This window comes from Dendropsophus ebraccatus, chromosome 14 (assembly GCF_027789765.1).
Source record: "Dendropsophus ebraccatus isolate aDenEbr1 chromosome 14, aDenEbr1.pat, whole genome shotgun sequence".
Taxonomy (NCBI): domain Eukaryota; kingdom Metazoa; phylum Chordata; class Amphibia; order Anura; family Hylidae; genus Dendropsophus; species Dendropsophus ebraccatus.
Window position 1 is genome coordinate 51,495,746 of NC_091467.1, and position 17,912 is coordinate 51,513,657.

General features: G+C 43.7%; 1 protein-coding gene across 1 annotated transcript in view; it reads left to right on the forward strand.

Moving 5' to 3' along the window:
* Nucleotides 1-17,912, forward strand: part of CDH4 (cadherin 4) — a 557,258-nt gene that overhangs the window by 316,866 nt on the left and 222,480 nt on the right. The gene's annotated exons all lie outside the window — the stretch shown is intronic.

Sequence of the window (17,912 nt, forward strand, 5' to 3'; positions counted from 1 at the left end):
TCTTCACATGCACCATTGTCTTCCTCCACATCTATATTGCACCATCTGTGTCCTCATATAGTAGTTAGTACCCTCTGTGATTAGACTTCTGTGACCCCCCCATATAGTAGTTAGGTCTGTCTATGCCCCTATATAGAAGTAAGGCCCCCACATCTGTATAGTAGTTAGGCCTCCTCATGCAAGTAGCCCCCAGTAGGTAGTGAATTAGCTATTTCCTCCATAGGTGGTATCCCTGGTAGGTAGGCATCCTCCCTGGTAAGTAACTCCCCAGTAGTATGTCCACTAGTATGTATTACCCCCTGGTAGTTTAGTCCCTCCCATGTAGACACCCCTTTGTAAATTAACCCTCTCCCCTCATACAGGCATTCCACTGTAAGTTAACCTCCTGACCCCATACAGTCAATCCTCTGAATGTCAAACCCGCCCCCCATGCAGGCAATCATTTGTAAGGTAACATCCCCCTCCCCTTCATGTAGGCAATCCCCTGTAAGTTAACCCTATGCAGACAATCCTCTGTATGTTAACGCCTTTCCCTTTACTAAGTTAACCCCCTGTTAGTAACATACCTCTTGCCTATGTAGGCATCCTCGTGAAAAAACAAACAAAAAACAAACAATACTCACCTGTCTGCAGCCAGTAGAAGTCCAGCATCCCCTTTCTCTCCCTGCCCTGACGTCACTAATACATAATAATACATTGTGATGCCAGAAATTCCGCAGCACATCTACCGTTCATAGAACAGAAACACTGAACATGTGAATGCCCCCTTACTGTATCGGTAGTTTTCCTTAAGAAGCAAATATGCAAATTAGTTTTGTTACAGTGCTTGGTTGGCTCAGATCAGGTCTACTGGTTCTCAGTGAGGACACCCAGCTGGTGTATGGAGTCTTAAATCTTATTGGGTAAAAAATTTTTTTTACATTGGCTCTCCTCCAGAAGACAGAAACTGTTTCTTTAATCCCACATTTAGGGAGCTACCCTATAAGTCTTAGTCAAACCCATACTGGTTGACAAGATGAAACTGATCTCCTGGGAGTACTGGAGGAGATCCAGCTGATATATGGTGCCATAAAGCAAATACAAACTTCATGTAGAAGTGACCCCAGGTGGCGCACAAGCCAATAATCCAAATAGAGTCACGACAGAGAAGAAAATATTTATAAAATTATGTTGTTTTTTTTTAAGTTTTATCAAAACTACTCAATAGTACAAAGCCTGGGGCTATAAAACCCGATCTGTTATAGCCATTTGGGCTCGGTGTGGCTGCAGAGATGTGTGACAATAACCAGCGCCTTCATTTACACATCCACCCACAGCATTCTGCTACCATAATCTCACTTCATGGCTCTCCTGCATTCATTATACAACTGCTATTATTGTTAATATTAATGCGCAGAGTTTAGAGAACTTCAAACTTTTCCCAGGCCCATTCATGTTATAGATTCTATGAGATTTTATAAATGAGATGACAAAGCTATAGACGTGCCCTTCCTCCCAGATGTACAGTATGCATCGCTTTACATTTAGGCTGCATTCACACGTTCCATGCAGTTATCTTTGCGCACAGAAAAAATTATAGCCCATTGCTTTGTATCAGGCTATTCACATGTTGAGTGTTTTCACAAATCTACATCCATTCCATTAAAAAATAGGAACGGAAGCATGGAAAAATTCCCCCATAGAAATCAATGAGATCCGTGTTTTTCACGGATGTGACATCCGTGTTCGTCCATGAAAAACACAGATGTAATGTAATCACTGTAATTTAAAATGCTTTAAACGGATCCGTGAAAAAGACGGCCACAAAATGGAAGCAAAATAGAAGACAACATAGATGGTTTTGCACAGATCACGGAGTTACTGTAGCTAGCAGACCACAAAACACTGAACATGTTAATGCAGCCTGAGGGTGGGTTCACACTGAGGAATCCACGTGGAAAAGTTCCAGCGGATTCCGTCGCTCGCCTCCGCTCACACCCGTGTACAATTATGCCTGTCAGGTGGATTCCTCCGTCCGCCAAAAGAATTGACCTGTCAATTCTTTTGTCGGACGGCAGAATTCGCTGAACCCTAGAATGGAGTCCATGGGATGAGCAGAAACGTATGCGAGCGGGGGTGGGGGTGGGGGGGCGAGACAGAAAATGCACTCCACGTGGATTCCTCATTGTGAATCCACCCTTAAGGGTCCTATTCCACAGGGCCCAATCAATAATGTAAACGAGCTCCAATCTGCTGGATTGGTGCTCGTTTATTGAAGCTCTTGTTTAAACACCATACTTTACCTAAGCATGTTGCAGGACGTCTCCTGCGCTCCTTCTTCCTCCCGGTCCCGCGTGCAGCAGCAGCTTCGGAACGGCCTGTTTGAGCTAACAGACTGCTCAGCCAATCACTGGCCGCGGAGGTCCCGGCCAGTGATTGGCTGAGCTCTCTGTCAGCTCAGACAGGCCGCACCGAAGCTGCTGCTGCGCGCGGGACCGGGAGGAAGAAGGAGCGCAGGAGGAGCCCTGCAGCATGGTTAGTTAATGTATGTTGTTTGTGGAATCGTCGGTCGCCCGCCGCGCATTGCTATTCCACATAGAAATGTGCGGTGGGTGCCCGATGATTTTAGGTTTGCACCTAAATATATGATCAGCCTATGACACGATTATTGGCTAATTGTTGTCTCTATTCCACGGAGCGATAATTGGCCGAATCGGGCCGATAATCGCTCCGTGGAATAGGCCCCTTAGTACCGAGTCTAGATACTGGGCGCTGCAGAACTGGGGTATTGTTTAGTTCATATGGGGGTCGCTAATAGGAATCTATTTATGGTTGCCTAGGCATGATGAGAGTTATAATTTTACAACTGCCGGAGAGCCTCACACCAGGTTTTGTATCAGCAATAATTCCAGGTGCTCTATTATTTCTTACATATTCTGTTCAGAAGGCAATTTGGGAGAAGGCGCAGGTGGTGTTTTCTGCATAACATGAATGGAAGCTATCGATATGTATCCTACCCTTCATATTTAATGAAGAGTCAGTTAGGAACAAATCAATTGGTGTCAGAAGTGGGCTATAGTCAAACATTTACCCTTCTGTTCAATACTAACGTTGTTTACTTGACTCACAGCGAGATCACAGAAAGCCCACTGGTTATTGCCGTGTTGATTTGTGTACACATCAATGTCAATCATGCATCGGCCTCAGCCCTTGTGTACTGCGTGGAGAAGAGAGTGATGAGGCAGGCTACGTTCTGACCCCAAGGCTGACATACAGACAACCCTACATTCAGAAAAGAAGTGCGAGAGTTACACAAGATCCAGGAGCTCTCTCTGCTATTTAAGCAATGGAAGTTTTTTTTTTTTTTACCTAAGTTTAAAGATAAATCTGTGTTTTTTCTACGAAGAGTTGATTTGTCGGACTGCATTATGTTACTCTACAGCCAGAAAGTTGTTAAGAACCATAATTGGGTATTCATATAAATCTATACAGGGCACTTCAAGGGCACCTCCATATGTCTCCAATTTCATATGAGGGCACACTGATCTGGTTTACCCTGATGGCATGTTCTACTGGATGCATTATTATAGAAGTATTCTATCATTAGCATTACTTCTAGGAAAGAATATAGTATGTAATATGATCCCCAACAGAGCCACCACATGCCCCATGGCCTCTGTGTGCCTCTCTGCAGCACTTTCCATCCCTTACCCTAAATAGTGTAACTAATGAGTTAATCAATTCTGAATAACTGAATTTCCTTCAAACACCACTCCATTAAATAATGGATATGTCCATGCGAAGGGTCCCAGAGATGTGGCTGCATTGCCTCTCCCCGCTACTTGGCACCTCCCACTCCACCCCTCCATCTATTGTTTAGGACTGTCTGTGCCTTGCAGAAATCCTGTGCAGGTGCCGTCAATCAGGGTTGCAGCAGGGCAGTAAATCAGTGAAGTCAGTGCTGGAGATGTGCTGCAATCCAGATAAAAGGTGAAGGTAGATGTGGCTAAGAGGAGCAGGGAGAGGTGACACAGAGAAGCAAGGAGAGGAAGGCAGAGGAGCAGGGAGAGAGTAAACAGGGGAGCAGGAAGAGGTGAAGCAGAAGAGTGAGGAGAGGTGGTGCAGGGGAGCAGGGAGAGGTGATAGAGAGGAGCAAGGAGAGGTGAGACAGGGAAGCAGGGAGAGGTGGTACAGAGGAGCAGGGAGAGGTGGTACAGAGGAGTAGAAAGAGGTGGTGTAGAGAGGAGAGGCAGAGGAGCAGGCAGAGGAGCAAGCAGAAGTGGTAGAGAGGAGCAAGGAGAAATGAGATGGTGGAGCAGGATGAACTGGTGCAGAGGAGTAGGGAGAGTTGAGGCAGAGGAGCAGGGAGAGGTAAGGCAAGGGAGCACTGAAATGTGATACAGGTAAGCAGGGGAAGGTTATACAGGTAAGCAGGGAGAAGTGGTACAGGGGAGCAGGGAGAGGCAGTGCTGCCTAGGTCCTCTATAACTCTTCACATGGCTGGACAAAATGCTTTCAAACATTTCTATACTCTCTGTGCCATTATTGTTAACGTGGCGATGTTCCAATTGACAGTTTTCCTACTCAATGGATGCCCTACTTTTCACCTAAACATTTTTGACCCTAAAGTTCTTATTTACAAGCAATTTTATGTTTTGGGGCAAATTTTAGACTCCAGTCACACCACATTTTGTTTCTACATTAGGATTCTGGCAGTTTACTCTTTACCCATGTGAAATTAAAGTGTTTCTATCATTATAGAAGAAAAATTTTTGACATTTTACAGAAACCTGCCAAAAGTTTTGAATGGTCGGGGCCTGAATGCAGATCTCTACTGATCTCTAGATTTAGCAGGGAGTAGAAGGTGGCTGAGTACTTCTCCCCTCGGCTCTTGGCAATCTCTGTCTCTGTTCTGTAAGTAGGGTTTTATAGGTTTTAGGGCAGGGATGAGGAACATTCACCCCTTCAGGTGTATCTGTGTGCCATAGCTCATAAAGTCAATGCACCTACTACTCCATAATGGTGAACTATAAGGATTCCTTCCTTAAGCATAGCCTTTTGAGAACTATACATTTGTTATTATGGGGACATGTACAGTATGTAATTTTTCTTCACATCTGCTGAAGAATATTAGGCCGTCTGCTCTGAAAATCCCCTTTTTTTTTGCATCTTTCTTACATGAACCGCTCAGACAGTAGGCTGCAATTTGTATTCTCGCCAAGCGCTAGATCCTCCTTTTATTTCCACTTAGACGTGTTAATAGCAAGGAAGGCATTGGAAATAGGATTTGTTATATGGAGACACAGCGTCTGCACTGACCTCACACCAATCTCTGTCCCTGTCAGGGAACGAGATACCGAAATAATTAGGGTTTACGAGCGTTCTACAATATTATTCTATTAATACAGGTCACTTGTCTATATAAAGGAGGCTATAAAACACCAACAAGGAAAATAAATAACTGGCTGATCCCTTTAAATGAACGCCTTGCAATGGAGTCCATTAAACCTCCCCGTCTATCCGCAAACATAAAGAGCCCTGGAGCATTAAACCAATTAGATTGCCGGATTGCCTTAATGTCCTGAAATGAGCGTATTAAGAGCGCACAAGTTGATATTCATGAACAAAAGAGATAAAACCAATGAATGATGTTCCGTCTGGAGGACACCAGTTCAGTGATATCTGTCCCATGGGAAGGATTGATCTGACAGTATGGGAAATGAGAGGCATGGTGCACCTGGAAAACCTTCTGTATACAGATGCAAGTATCATGGTTAATACATGTTCATCCAACTATGCAACCAAACACTCAAAATTTACGAGAGGTTATTCCATTATGATGATTATTGATTAAAATCAGCATCTAAAAGCTATGCAGATTATTATGTGGATTTACATGTGAATGCTATAGTTGAGTGCTGGAGAACATAACAAGCATGTTATACTTACCTCTCTACGTGTCCTGTTATGGCTTCTCCGGTGTCCCCTGTCCACTGCAGCCGCGGCCACTTCTGAGACAAACTTGTCTTCAATGTGACAGCCTGCTTATGCAATCCCTGGGTGCGGTGCTGTCCTTTCTTAGTCAGTGATTGGCTGAGCGGGCTGTCACTCCTGAGATGAGGGGGACACCGAAGATGCAGCAACAGGAAACTAGGGAGAGGTAAACATAACGGGGAACATATATCAAAGGGTGTAAAATATACACTGGTGTAAACTGTCTATAGCAACCAATCACAGCTCAGCTTTCAACTCTAGTAAAATGAAAAAGGAGCCGTGATTGGTTGCTGTGGGCACTTTACACCATATTTTATATTTTACATCCTTTAATATATCTCTTTAATATAACATTTTAATTATGTTCTCCAGCAGGGCAGCTTTATATAAAAAAAATTCTTAACGCCACATAACCGCTTTTAATGTATTAATAGTATGCACTGAACTCATAAGCTCCCCCTGGTGGTAAATAAAAGCCAGCCGAATGTTATCATTTAAAGAAGTCCTTTTTAATTTCAGCACTCAATGGCCCACAAACAGGTTTAGAGGATTTCATTAGTATAATATATTATATATTATTATTATATTATTTTCTTTCAAGTATACTCCGTGCATCAGGTATTATCACAGGTGTTCTTTGTATTGGATGACCTACTGGTGGGCCATGAGCCCTGGAATTCTCAAGTACTGATTTAAAGGGTATCTGTCACAAAGCTGATATTTCCCAAATGGTTTAAAGACATAGCTGGACAATTCTATGCACGAGTCCTATTTTAATTAATAGGACTTGTGCATGGAATAGCTGGGATCAGGAGATATCAGCTTTGTGACAGGTGCCCTTTAATTCTGTGTATGCAGGGGATATGGCGACTCTGTATCAGAAAAAAAAAAAAAACACTGTTGTGAAGAGATATTAAGAAATTATTCAGGGAGTTGTGTGTAAGCGTGATGAGGCAATGATCTGTAAAATAGAAGTGATTGTAGTCATTGGCTTCTATCTATTGTTTGCAGAGGTTGAGGTTGTACTAAGGCCGGAGTGCTCCTCTGCTATACAGGAGAACAGCAGTAGGCAATGCAATGGCAATGGTTTATTATGACTGTGATATTATACAGTATATTATGTTATTCATAGCTTACTATACCAGTGTCAGACATGCAATGACCAACAAGTGTGTAAGTGGACAGATGAGTGTCAGGACATAGAAGGCAGCCTAAATAACTTGAGAAGGTTATCTTTGCCAATATTTCCCAGTGGAAAGAATAAAAGGCTTGAGCACTTAAGATCCAACATGGCTGATCCTTCTCTCTTCTGACATCTTCTGTTAGAGGAGAGATGGGAGGCCCCATAAACTGATGGTTAGCCATTCCTGCCGAAATTGATGGTTTCAACACATTCCTAATGGGTTTGGTCAGCTTGACGATACACGTTTAAATTAAAGGGGTTATCCAGGCTTAGAAAACTTTCTTCCAGGAACAGCGCCACTCTTGTCCTTAGTTTGGGTGTGGTTTTGCAGCTAAGTTTCATTGAAGTGAATGGAGGTGAATTGTAATACAACACATATAGGGCCCTTGCTGGATAACTTGCTGAGCATTCCATGTGTGCTCCTGCTTGAGCATCTGGCCGTTCCTGAAGCTTCATTCTAGGCTTAGGCGAGCTCAGCCTTCAACCCATAGAATTGACTCATCACCTCTTTGGGTGGACAACGGAATCCGCAGAACCTTAAGCGGGAGCTGGGGGGGGGGGAGATGGAGGTCGAGAGATTGAATCCGTGTGGTTTCCTTAGTGTGCGAGGGCCCATAAGGTGGACAAGGGTGGTGCTGTTTTTACAAGAAAGTAGCTGTATTTTTACCTAATTCTGGGTAGCTCTTTTAAAGGAGTTATCTGGCACTTTTTATATGTTGCTGCCCTTATATAAACCATAACAAATATCTTATCCTTACCTCTCTACACTCCCCTGGTGTCTCCTGCTGACTGCAGCCACCATCATTTTTTAAACTAACTTTTCTCGACAGTGGGAGCCTACTCAGCCAATCATTGACAGTACCACAGGCAGTGATTGGTTGAACGGGCTGTCACTCTGGAGATGAGTTCATATTGAAAGTGGCTGCAGTCACCCAAAGAGTGTAAAGAGGTAAGGATAAGATGCTTGTTATGTTTTATATAAGGGCAGCAACATAAAAAAAAAAATTAAGTGCCAGATAATCCCTTTAATGTTGGATAAACATTTAGGCCATGTTCACACTATGTAAGACAGCGGACGTTCTGTGACAAGGCCGTGTCATAGAACGAACACTGTCTGTGCTGCAGTATCGGCCGGATGAACTTCATATTTTTAAATTGGAATGCAGGCACATTCGAGTATACCCACGTTCCAATTAACCATGGCAGACAATTTAAAGTGAGGCCGGAGCCACACTTTACATTGTCTGCACTGTCAATTTTGTGCAGCTGCTATTTAATGAATAGCGGAAGCACAAAATTAACATACCAGTTTTTTTGTGTGGCCAGATGGAATCCCGGACGGAGTGTATAAAGTGTGTGTACACACTCCAGCCGAGATTCCATAGAGTTCAATGCAATCGGCCGCTGTCATTAAATAACGTCCGGTGTTGCAAACCTTAGGTTTAATGAAAACTTAAGTTGTGTGATTGTGACCCTAATGTGTAGGGGGGGGGGCGCTTATGTCCCCAAGAAAGAACAACATACCTGATCCGTCTCTCCCTCAACATTATCTCTTGTTTGGGAGGCCCCAAAACATTTTAAATGATCAGTCAGTCCTGTTGAAAACAGGACTACTTTAGACAGTATGGGGACCTTAAGCTGCTGGCAGTGGCTACTTTGCTCTCCCTGTCCACAACACATGCACATTTGGTCAAGCTGATCATGCAGATGTATAGGCGGAGATCATTTATCTTTTTTAAGTAATTTTATGTCAACATATAAAATAGTATTCTGCTTCATGAAAAGATAGACACATCACAAAACAAGAAGAGGAGAAAATCTGGAGGTTTGTGCCTGTATAGAAGTGAAGTCTGCGCCCTCCGTAGTTGCACATAATCTGAATGTGACTGATTCGAAAGGATGGCACCCGATCAACATGAAGAGAGGATGACACGGATACAGACAGTCCTGAGTGAGGGGTACATGTCAGCGAAAAGTGTTCTAAAGGGAAGGATTGAGAAGCGTTAGTCCGAGCATGTCAGCCTGAGTGACAGCGACAAGTGACACTGACAAATAGAAGAGGAGAGGCAGAAAGTGATCTCCCACACATCAGGGGTCCGCCATGTCTGAGCTCTTGCCTGCTGTTCTGACTAGATTGTGGGTTAAGTCGCAGAAGCTGAAAAATTATTGTAGTTCCAGAGGCGAAACCCAACATTATAAATGACGGTAGTAGATGTGAGCCTGGGCATCTTCCTGCTGCAGGAACCGGTGAGAACATCCGACGTCTTCATCCCACACTCGTTTTACTCCAGTTCTTCTTTCTAATTCCAGTTTTTAATGTGATTTGGAGTCTGAAGTCGTCACTGGAAGTGCGGTACGTCATGAATAATGGATAGTACAGAAAACACACAGCGCTCAGAAGTGTTTACTTAAGAAGCTGCTTCCCTGCATCTCAAACACAAGTCTCCGAGGTCCCAAAGGACATAGGAATAGCAGGCGAATGGGGGGGGGGGGCACAGGGAGAGATTGTAGATGAGGCATTAGGTCTATACTAATATATTGATCAGATCAGGTTTGTACAGAGACATCATCGTCTTTCACTCTACAGTCATGACGATGAAGCCAGGCCTCCCGATGGCGGCCCACAGTAATAATGCTTCCATTGGACAAGTGACAAGAGACGCATCTGCTTCGTTTTCCCATTAATACTCCTTGGACGAGCTAAATGTTACCAGATCCTCCTGTTAGATTTCCTTGCTTTCACGGATTAGATATTCGGTTATTATAGCTGACTGGGGAATACGGCTCTGCAATTTTTTCGGTAGCTTCCAGTTCCTAGATTGGGTGGTATTTGTTCAGTGGGAATAGTGTCTGTCTATAAAAGCCAACACAGGGTTAAAGTATTACAGTCGTCTTTCTTTCTGTAATGCAAAATGACAAAACTTGTACCCCCATAGTATTGATCATATACAAGAAGGAGAGGGATGTCATGGCATGGCCAAATGGTTCCCATGTAGTGCTGGTTCGTGATATGACACACTAATGGTGCGTTTACACAGACGGATTTATCTGACAGATATTTTAAGCCAAAGTCAGGAATGGATTTGAAAAGGGGAGAAATCTCAGTCTTTCCTTTATGACCTGTTCTCTATTATAGTCTGTTCCTGGCTTTGGCTTCAAAGATGTGTCAGATAAATCTCTCAGTGTAAATGCACCATTAGAGGGCAATGAATCAATGGCACCTGGTTCTTATCGACCCCTAACTGGTCCTTCTATTTGTTCTTGTTTAATATGGCATTTCCTGTCCCATCCAGGCATCCAGGCTGAACTTAAATGTAGGAAGAGTAGCATTTGGCTTATTTCTGAGGTGAACCTGTCACTTTAAAAAAGTTTCTGCATGGTATAAAGACACGTTAAAAGTTTTGAGCAGTAAGGATCTAGCTGTAAAAAATGGGTAGGAGCACACTGCTGAGCACTTTCAGACTGAGCAGCAAAATGGTTCCATAGACTTACATTAGACGTTAATCTTGGTCATATGCAAAGAGCTGAGAGAGAACATGTTTAGCTTGGGCTTCTCCTCACTTGCTCTAGCAGTTGGTTGTGGTCTGATCACTTGGGGGACATTTACAAAGGTCATGCCAGGGAAAAAGTGCAGATTTGCCCCTTCTCCCCGATGGGCGGGCAGGTGAGCTGGGGGGGGGGGGTAAGTAAGGTGGGAAGAAGGCATGCCCTCCTCTAGCGCCACATTTATCATGATTTACACCGGCTCGCTGGCATAAATCATGATCCAAATCAACACCTGCTTGAAGCAGGTGTAGATTTGTGGCAATGGACGCAGGTTCTGGTGTCTGGCCGGCCAGATTTACTAAGAGGTGCACATCTCTTAGGGAATCCAGATGGGGAAAAGGAGCCTGGGCCTAATTTAAGATGCCGGTCTTCATAAATCCCTCCCATAGACCCAATCAAGAGGAAAACAAGAGCCAGCACCAGGTTCCTCTGTTCCATATCTGAACAGTATGGGGATCCACCGCCTTATCCAGACATAAAGAAAAAAAAAGGTCACAGCTAGGAATGAGCGAATTTACAGTAATAGCAAAGTGAAGCTCCTGTCAGCCGGCTGCCTTTGAACTCTGTGCTGCTCCATTCCACTCTATTCCGGGTGCCTGGAAAAGCTGGATCCAATCCTGGGAAGCTGGGAGAATAGGCTATACTTTTTATTTTAAACTGCTACTCCTTATGCTGATATTAATAATACAAATCACCAATGAAGCTATCTAGTGTATTAAGAAATATTATATCCGTTACAGAGGCACATGAGTATGTGTTTTTAATAATTTTTGTTGGATTTGTTATATTTTAGGTCAAAAATAATAAAAAGTGAAGTCTTAATCAGGCTCTTAAGGGGGCTTTACTCCCCAGGTCTTTTTACCTGCAGGATTGCTGTATAAATGGTCATTATTGATCCAAGTGTTTAGTATATACACACACAGGAGGTTGAAATTTCTGCGACTGAAAATCCTTTCCATTCATGGCAAGCACATAGAATCTTACAAGCCCCCTATAGATGAACAGAGCAGCCACAAATCTGCTGTGTGTGAATTCCCCCCGGTTGTATATGCAGCACCTACAGTATAGACGTTCCATTGCCCTTCTTCATGTCATGTTCATCAGGTCGGATTTATAGCTGCGCAGAACAATGTTTTAGGAACTGTTTGGAAGTTTTTATAATTGTGTCTTGTTTTTGATCATTAATTTCCTGTTTCAGTTTTCTCCCCATATACATTTACCTTCATCCACCTCACCAAATGAGAACACATTCTGGTCGTGTTAGATGGAAGCAAGACAAGTTTCGACTGTCATTAAAAGTATAACTAGGACATTCTTAAGGCTAAAATAAAAGCGCGTTTGATATCCTGGGTCAGTGCCAGGGGCAGACAGAGATTGTATATATGTATATTGGTAGACGCGGCTGTATCCTAACTCAGTGTGAAATAATTGAGATCCCGTCTGTCCTTGCTTAGACGATGAGATGCTAACATTAATGGGGAGATGGCCTGCCATGAAGTCCTATACGGATTCCAGAAATCTCTCTGTATATTCTTGTCAGCCTTGTTTGTAGCGCTTTCAAGTCAAGCGTCTTGTATTTTTAGTCTTCCTTTAATCTATCATTTTCCATTAGTAAGTTGTCTGTCTCGAAAAGAAGAAAAAAAAAGATTCATCCCTTGAAAGTAAGGATTCTGTATTTAGACGACGTTCTCCCACCTTCCGCCTTTCCTCATCTTAAAGGGAGTCGCACGGCTGCTTCATTTTACCCTCGGCGTGAGACGTAATTATCATTACCCAAGCAGCTAATTGATAAATACATATTAACAATTTGTTCAGCTCCGTCGCAACTTAAAAATGGGATTTTTCCCAGCGAGATTTTAAAGAAACTAAAAATTGTAAAATGGAAAGATATAATTTGTGTCTACGCCAATGATCCCCAACCTGTGGCTCCCCAGCTGATGAAAAATTACAACTCTCAGCATGCTGTAACAGCCACAGGAATTGTGGGAGGGGAGGTTTTGCTACAGCTGGGAACCCACAGGTTGGGAACTTTTGAAGTGACACAAGTTGGGGACCACCTCTCATTATCATACTATGTACAGTAGGTCATGTTGGGAGCTGCAAGAACTGATGAACCACAGATTGGAGACCCTCAGTCTGTATGTATTTTCATTGCTGCTGTTTATCCAGTCACCATAAAGTATGCAATTCTGGTGGGTAAAACCCCCCTGGATTTATCTTGTGTTTGCTGACGTCTTGCGGCTCCATAGCTGACACCATTTTGGTTTGGCCTCTGCCATTCTGCTGGACTCCCATAATGGCTTTACCCAATGGAGCTAACCAACTTTGCCAGCTGTCAGTCTTCTGCTTCAGCCTGGTTGCATGATGTGGGTCCATTCTCCAAAGTTTCCTGCCATCTTGCCTGGAGTTATGCCAAGCAGCCTGTGCCACACTTGCAGGTTGTAGTGGTTCTTTCTTACCCCTGAGTTGCAGATCTACAGTGTTCCTGTAGAGTTGGTTTTGGCAGGAGGAGAAGTCCCAGCACCTGGCCGCCATTCCACAGCTTGTACTAGATGTCAGTGATCCTGGCAGGGTTGTAGCTATTGAGGATCTTACCTAACTAGGGGCTATGATTCAGTTTGTATAACTAGCCCTTTATCACAATACCCTGGCCAAGTCATGGTGGCTTGTTGGTGCCATCCCCCCTGCACTTAGCACACATGCTCCACCAGTAGTTGTTGTTGTTGTTATAATTATTATTGCTTCAGTAAAGAAAACATTCACTACAACAAGAACCCAGCCATTTCTTGTGGAAACTTGCCGGACTACATGTTTGCGACATTTACTGTCCTGCCGTACATGTCGGAAATATAAAGCTCTATGTATATGTCTTTCTGAAGGAGCAGGAATAGGGAAACTTCTGCCCTCCATCTGTTGCAAAACTACAATTTCCATCATACCTGGAAATTCAACTATTCAGCTATCCAGACATAATTGGAATTGTAGTTTTGCAACAGCTGGCAGAGAATAACGTTAAAAGACTCTTAGGCCAAGCATTGCCCTCCAGACCAAGCCATACTCCAACCTAGATGTTCACTGTGGACCTTCATTTGGTTGCGGACCCTTAGGTTGGGTCGACAGTAGTTATATGGGACATGTAAATGTAAAACGGATGGAAAATGCAGCCATATTATGCTTGGGTGAAACCAGCCTTATTAAAGGTAGCAGAAGATCTCCACAGTATAATAAAACAAACATAAGCAAAATAAGAACAGTATAACAACTTAAAGATTGAATAAAGTATTCTTAAAGTTCAATATACTTTGCTCTCTCCTGACTTTGTTCTGACATCAAAGAATCGAAAAACCATGAAAAAATTCCAAAGATCTCAGACAAACAACGTAATTGTGAGACTTGACCGGGGGAACATCAATTGATATTGTGTGGCAGACGTTCCTTCCCAAAAGATGACATGGAGGATCAGAGCAGGCGTCCCTTGCTGTCCCCTGCGCAGATCGCTGTGGGGGACACGTGATGTGTGCGCACCCCTGTCATACGAGTGTGCAGCCTGCCTGTCACTGCATACACAGGGCCTAGTGGAACAGAGAGCCGGTTCTGTCATCGATTTTTCTCTTTTGCAGCCGGATGTCAGCGGCAGACAGTTCTTTCCATATTGTGGAGATTTTAGTAGACGGATCGGGGACTGAGACTCATTTATATGCTTGGCACATCCCCGGTCTGTGTAACCAGCTTGTTATTATTGTACTCTGTAGAATTGTTCAGCGTGGATTAATTTCGCCGGCTAAACTCGGAGAGAACGCATTTGGCGGAAAAGATTGAACTTTGGCGGGTCTGTCCCCTTTTTGTAGGGAGAAAAAAAAATAGGATAAAAAAATGCAATAAATTATGGATAGTGGCGGCGAATGTTGCACTTTAAGAACACCACATCTTTTGGCTGAGGGCAGAGAGAGGGCAATCGCTTGCTAAGTCTACCATTCCTGGGTGCCACAGCGAACATCTGTCCTGCTTAGATAACGAAGGACGACCATCCTCTTAACACAGGGCTCATTGTAAGGCGGAATACTCTGCGGCGACTTTCAGAGGCCCACAAAAACTTTGCTGTGCTCCTTCATACAGAACGGCAGAACCTGGCTGCTTATTGAGTTCAGTGATGTAAGTGGAACGCCAAAAACACCTCGAGAAAGTTTTTAGACTCTATGAATGTTTTTTGTGTATGTTTTTTAGTAGAGTCTTCATATAATCAGCTGTAGTTACAATGCGTATAGTATATAGCAGGGATGGGGAACCTTTGGCCCTCCAGCTGTTGCAAAACTACAATTTCCATCATGCCTGGGCAGCCGAAGCTAAAGCTTCGGTTGCCCAGGCATGATGGGAATTGTATTTTTGCAACAGCTGGAGGGCCAAAGGTTCCCAATCCCTGGTATATAGAGTGGTGGTCCCCCACCTGTGCATTCTAGCTATTGTAGTACTACAACTCCCAGCATTCCCAATATAGCAGTCTCCTGTTCTTGCACAACTGCAGCTCCCAGCATAGCCTAGTACATGCATTAATAGTTGTACTCCATGGATTAGTGATCCCTAACCTGTGGCTCTCCAGATATTGGAAAACTACAGCTCCCAGCATGTCCTACAATGTACAGTAATAGTTGCAATGGTTGTCTCCATCCTGTTGTTTTGCGGCTATTAAAAAACGACTTCTCCCTTCATGCATTGACAGCCTGCAGCTGTAAGGACAGGATGAGAGTTGTAGTTTTGCAGCAGGTTGGGAGTACTATTAGATGTAGTATCTGGAATAGGCTCCAGTCGTTGCACATTGAAGTTGCAGACAGCAGGGTCCGAGGCAGGCATCTTGCCTTTGCTCAATGAGCCATGCCGCTATGATAGGGAACCAGTGAATAACCTGTCTCCGCCATAAGACAGAGGCGGCATTTATGGTAAGAGAGATGTATGTCAATAACCTGTCAGCATAATTGACTCGCTTACTGCGACTCTATCTCCTTACAGTAAATATGGTCCCTGGTGAGACTGACAGATATGAGTAACGCAGAGCACTCTGTCATCTCTCCTAATGTATACTGTAATGGAACATATCTACCAGGGATTTCCCTTTGTATTATACAGCTTAGCGTTCTCCTATTAGACTACTCCTCTTAGGATACCCTTCAGCATGCTGGGAGTTGTAGTGTCACCATCAGAGAAGCATTGCAAATTGGTGTGCACGGCTTTAGCTCCCATCCAATACACATACATTGCAGAAATGTGATCCCCTAATATACGTCAGCGACTGACATGGCTCCATATATAATCTGGTATTATCTAATATCCCATGTTCACTTTGGCAGATACATCAAACCTTGCACAGAGAAGCAGTTACCCATAGCAACCAATCAGATTCCAATTTTTTTTTACTTAGGAATCCGGTTGCTATGGGCAACAGATTTGATGAATCTGTCCCATAGTGTCATTAAAATAAAAAAAAATGTATATGTTTCTTTGGGCTAAAGGCTATGGGACTATTAAAGATGGCTGAATTCCATTGAGCAGAGCAGCAGTTCACATACTGTACAGAACGCCATTCAGATGGGGGCATGGGGCCACATTTCTAGAGAAGGATGGGAGCTCCACCAACCTAGCAAGTATCACCTATCTTGTGGATAGGTGATAACTGGAATACCCCTTTACATTAGCCCCAATACACAGTGGTATGGACGTATGCCGCATGAAGGTGCAGGTGCGGAGCAAATAAGGTGACATGTAAGGAATCCAGCCCTTAGCCAGTAGTTAATAGTTTACTTGTAAAAGTATAAAAGATTTACAGTAGGGAAAACTGCTCACATGTGCTAGTGCAAAAATATTACAGCTCTTGAGGTAGACTTTAGGTAGCGGTGAAGAAGTAGAGAAAGACTTGGTGTAGCGAGGATAGTGTAGCGACCCTTGTCTTATTATTGCAGGACTCTTCCAGGATTGTAGCGTAGATACTTGAAACTTCTCATACGGACGTATATATACATAAATGATCGCCTTCTGCCCCACCTGCTCGGAGACCACCAGGTAGGGTAGTACGTGTCCTAGGTCTCTGTCTCTAGGTCGAGCTCTCACTGAAGATTCCCCCAAGTGGACGGGCATTGTCAGTAAGATATGTCGGCACGTAGCAGCTTTGTCTTACTGGGGATCAGTCCCTCTTCCTTTACTTTAGGGGGTGAAACAGGTCCTCTCTCTCGCCTGACTAGAACTCAACTCCCTGTTAAGGACTGGCCTAGACACTGCAGCAGGAACCTGTCTCTTGTATCTGTCTTTCATAAACAGTGACTAGAAATTTGAGGACGTTACTTTGACCTATATAATATCACGTGGAAGGAAGAAGAAGTGCAACTGTGTATGGGGGGGGGTTAGTGAGACATCTAGTGTCTGGAGTGGTAATTGCAGCTCCCAGCCCTTGGTGTGGCACCTGAAAGAGGTACTTTCACAAAGGCGATGTATAAAACTTTGTAAAAAAAACATGTACTGGGACACTACACATACTGTACACTGCATTCATTCAGGAGACGATACCACCATTGTTGTAGTCGGACCCCCATCAATCAGCTAGTTATCACCTTACCTTGGCATAACCCTTTCAGGCCATATACTTTCACAGGATCTCTAATATGGCTCCCATAATATGCTGCATGAAAGCTACAGTATGCATCAGTTCACCCATGCAATTACTAGGAACCAGCCAATTTCACTACAAAATAACTCGATTTTTGTGGGGGCTTCATATATATTCTGCAGCCTTGGTCGTATGTGTGCGTTCTAAGAAAAAGCAAACCTTGTTGGGTGCACAGAACAGGCCCCAGGCTATCGCTCCTTTATCGCTTTACTGATTCATATATTGATGTTTCTTGTAACCTCAGCGGCCAGCATGAGATTCCCAGGCAGTTGGAGAGCTTGGTATGTAAGTATTGTGTAATCAGGTTATCTCTTCCCACAATGCTATTTCTCTGCCTCTCTACAGAGACTCTGGACTCTTCTTGTGCATATGAGATTTGCCGCTTTATCTCTGGAAGGCCTCGTCCCCCCCATCTCGCTTACTTTGCTCCCGGGCCTGTAATTAGATAAGTTAGTCCGGAGCACAGAGGTGATTAGCGCGCCTAAAATTAGACACAGTGAAGAAGCATTGTTCTACAAGGATCCATTGGTAACTATAGTCTGCCACCTCGCCCTAATA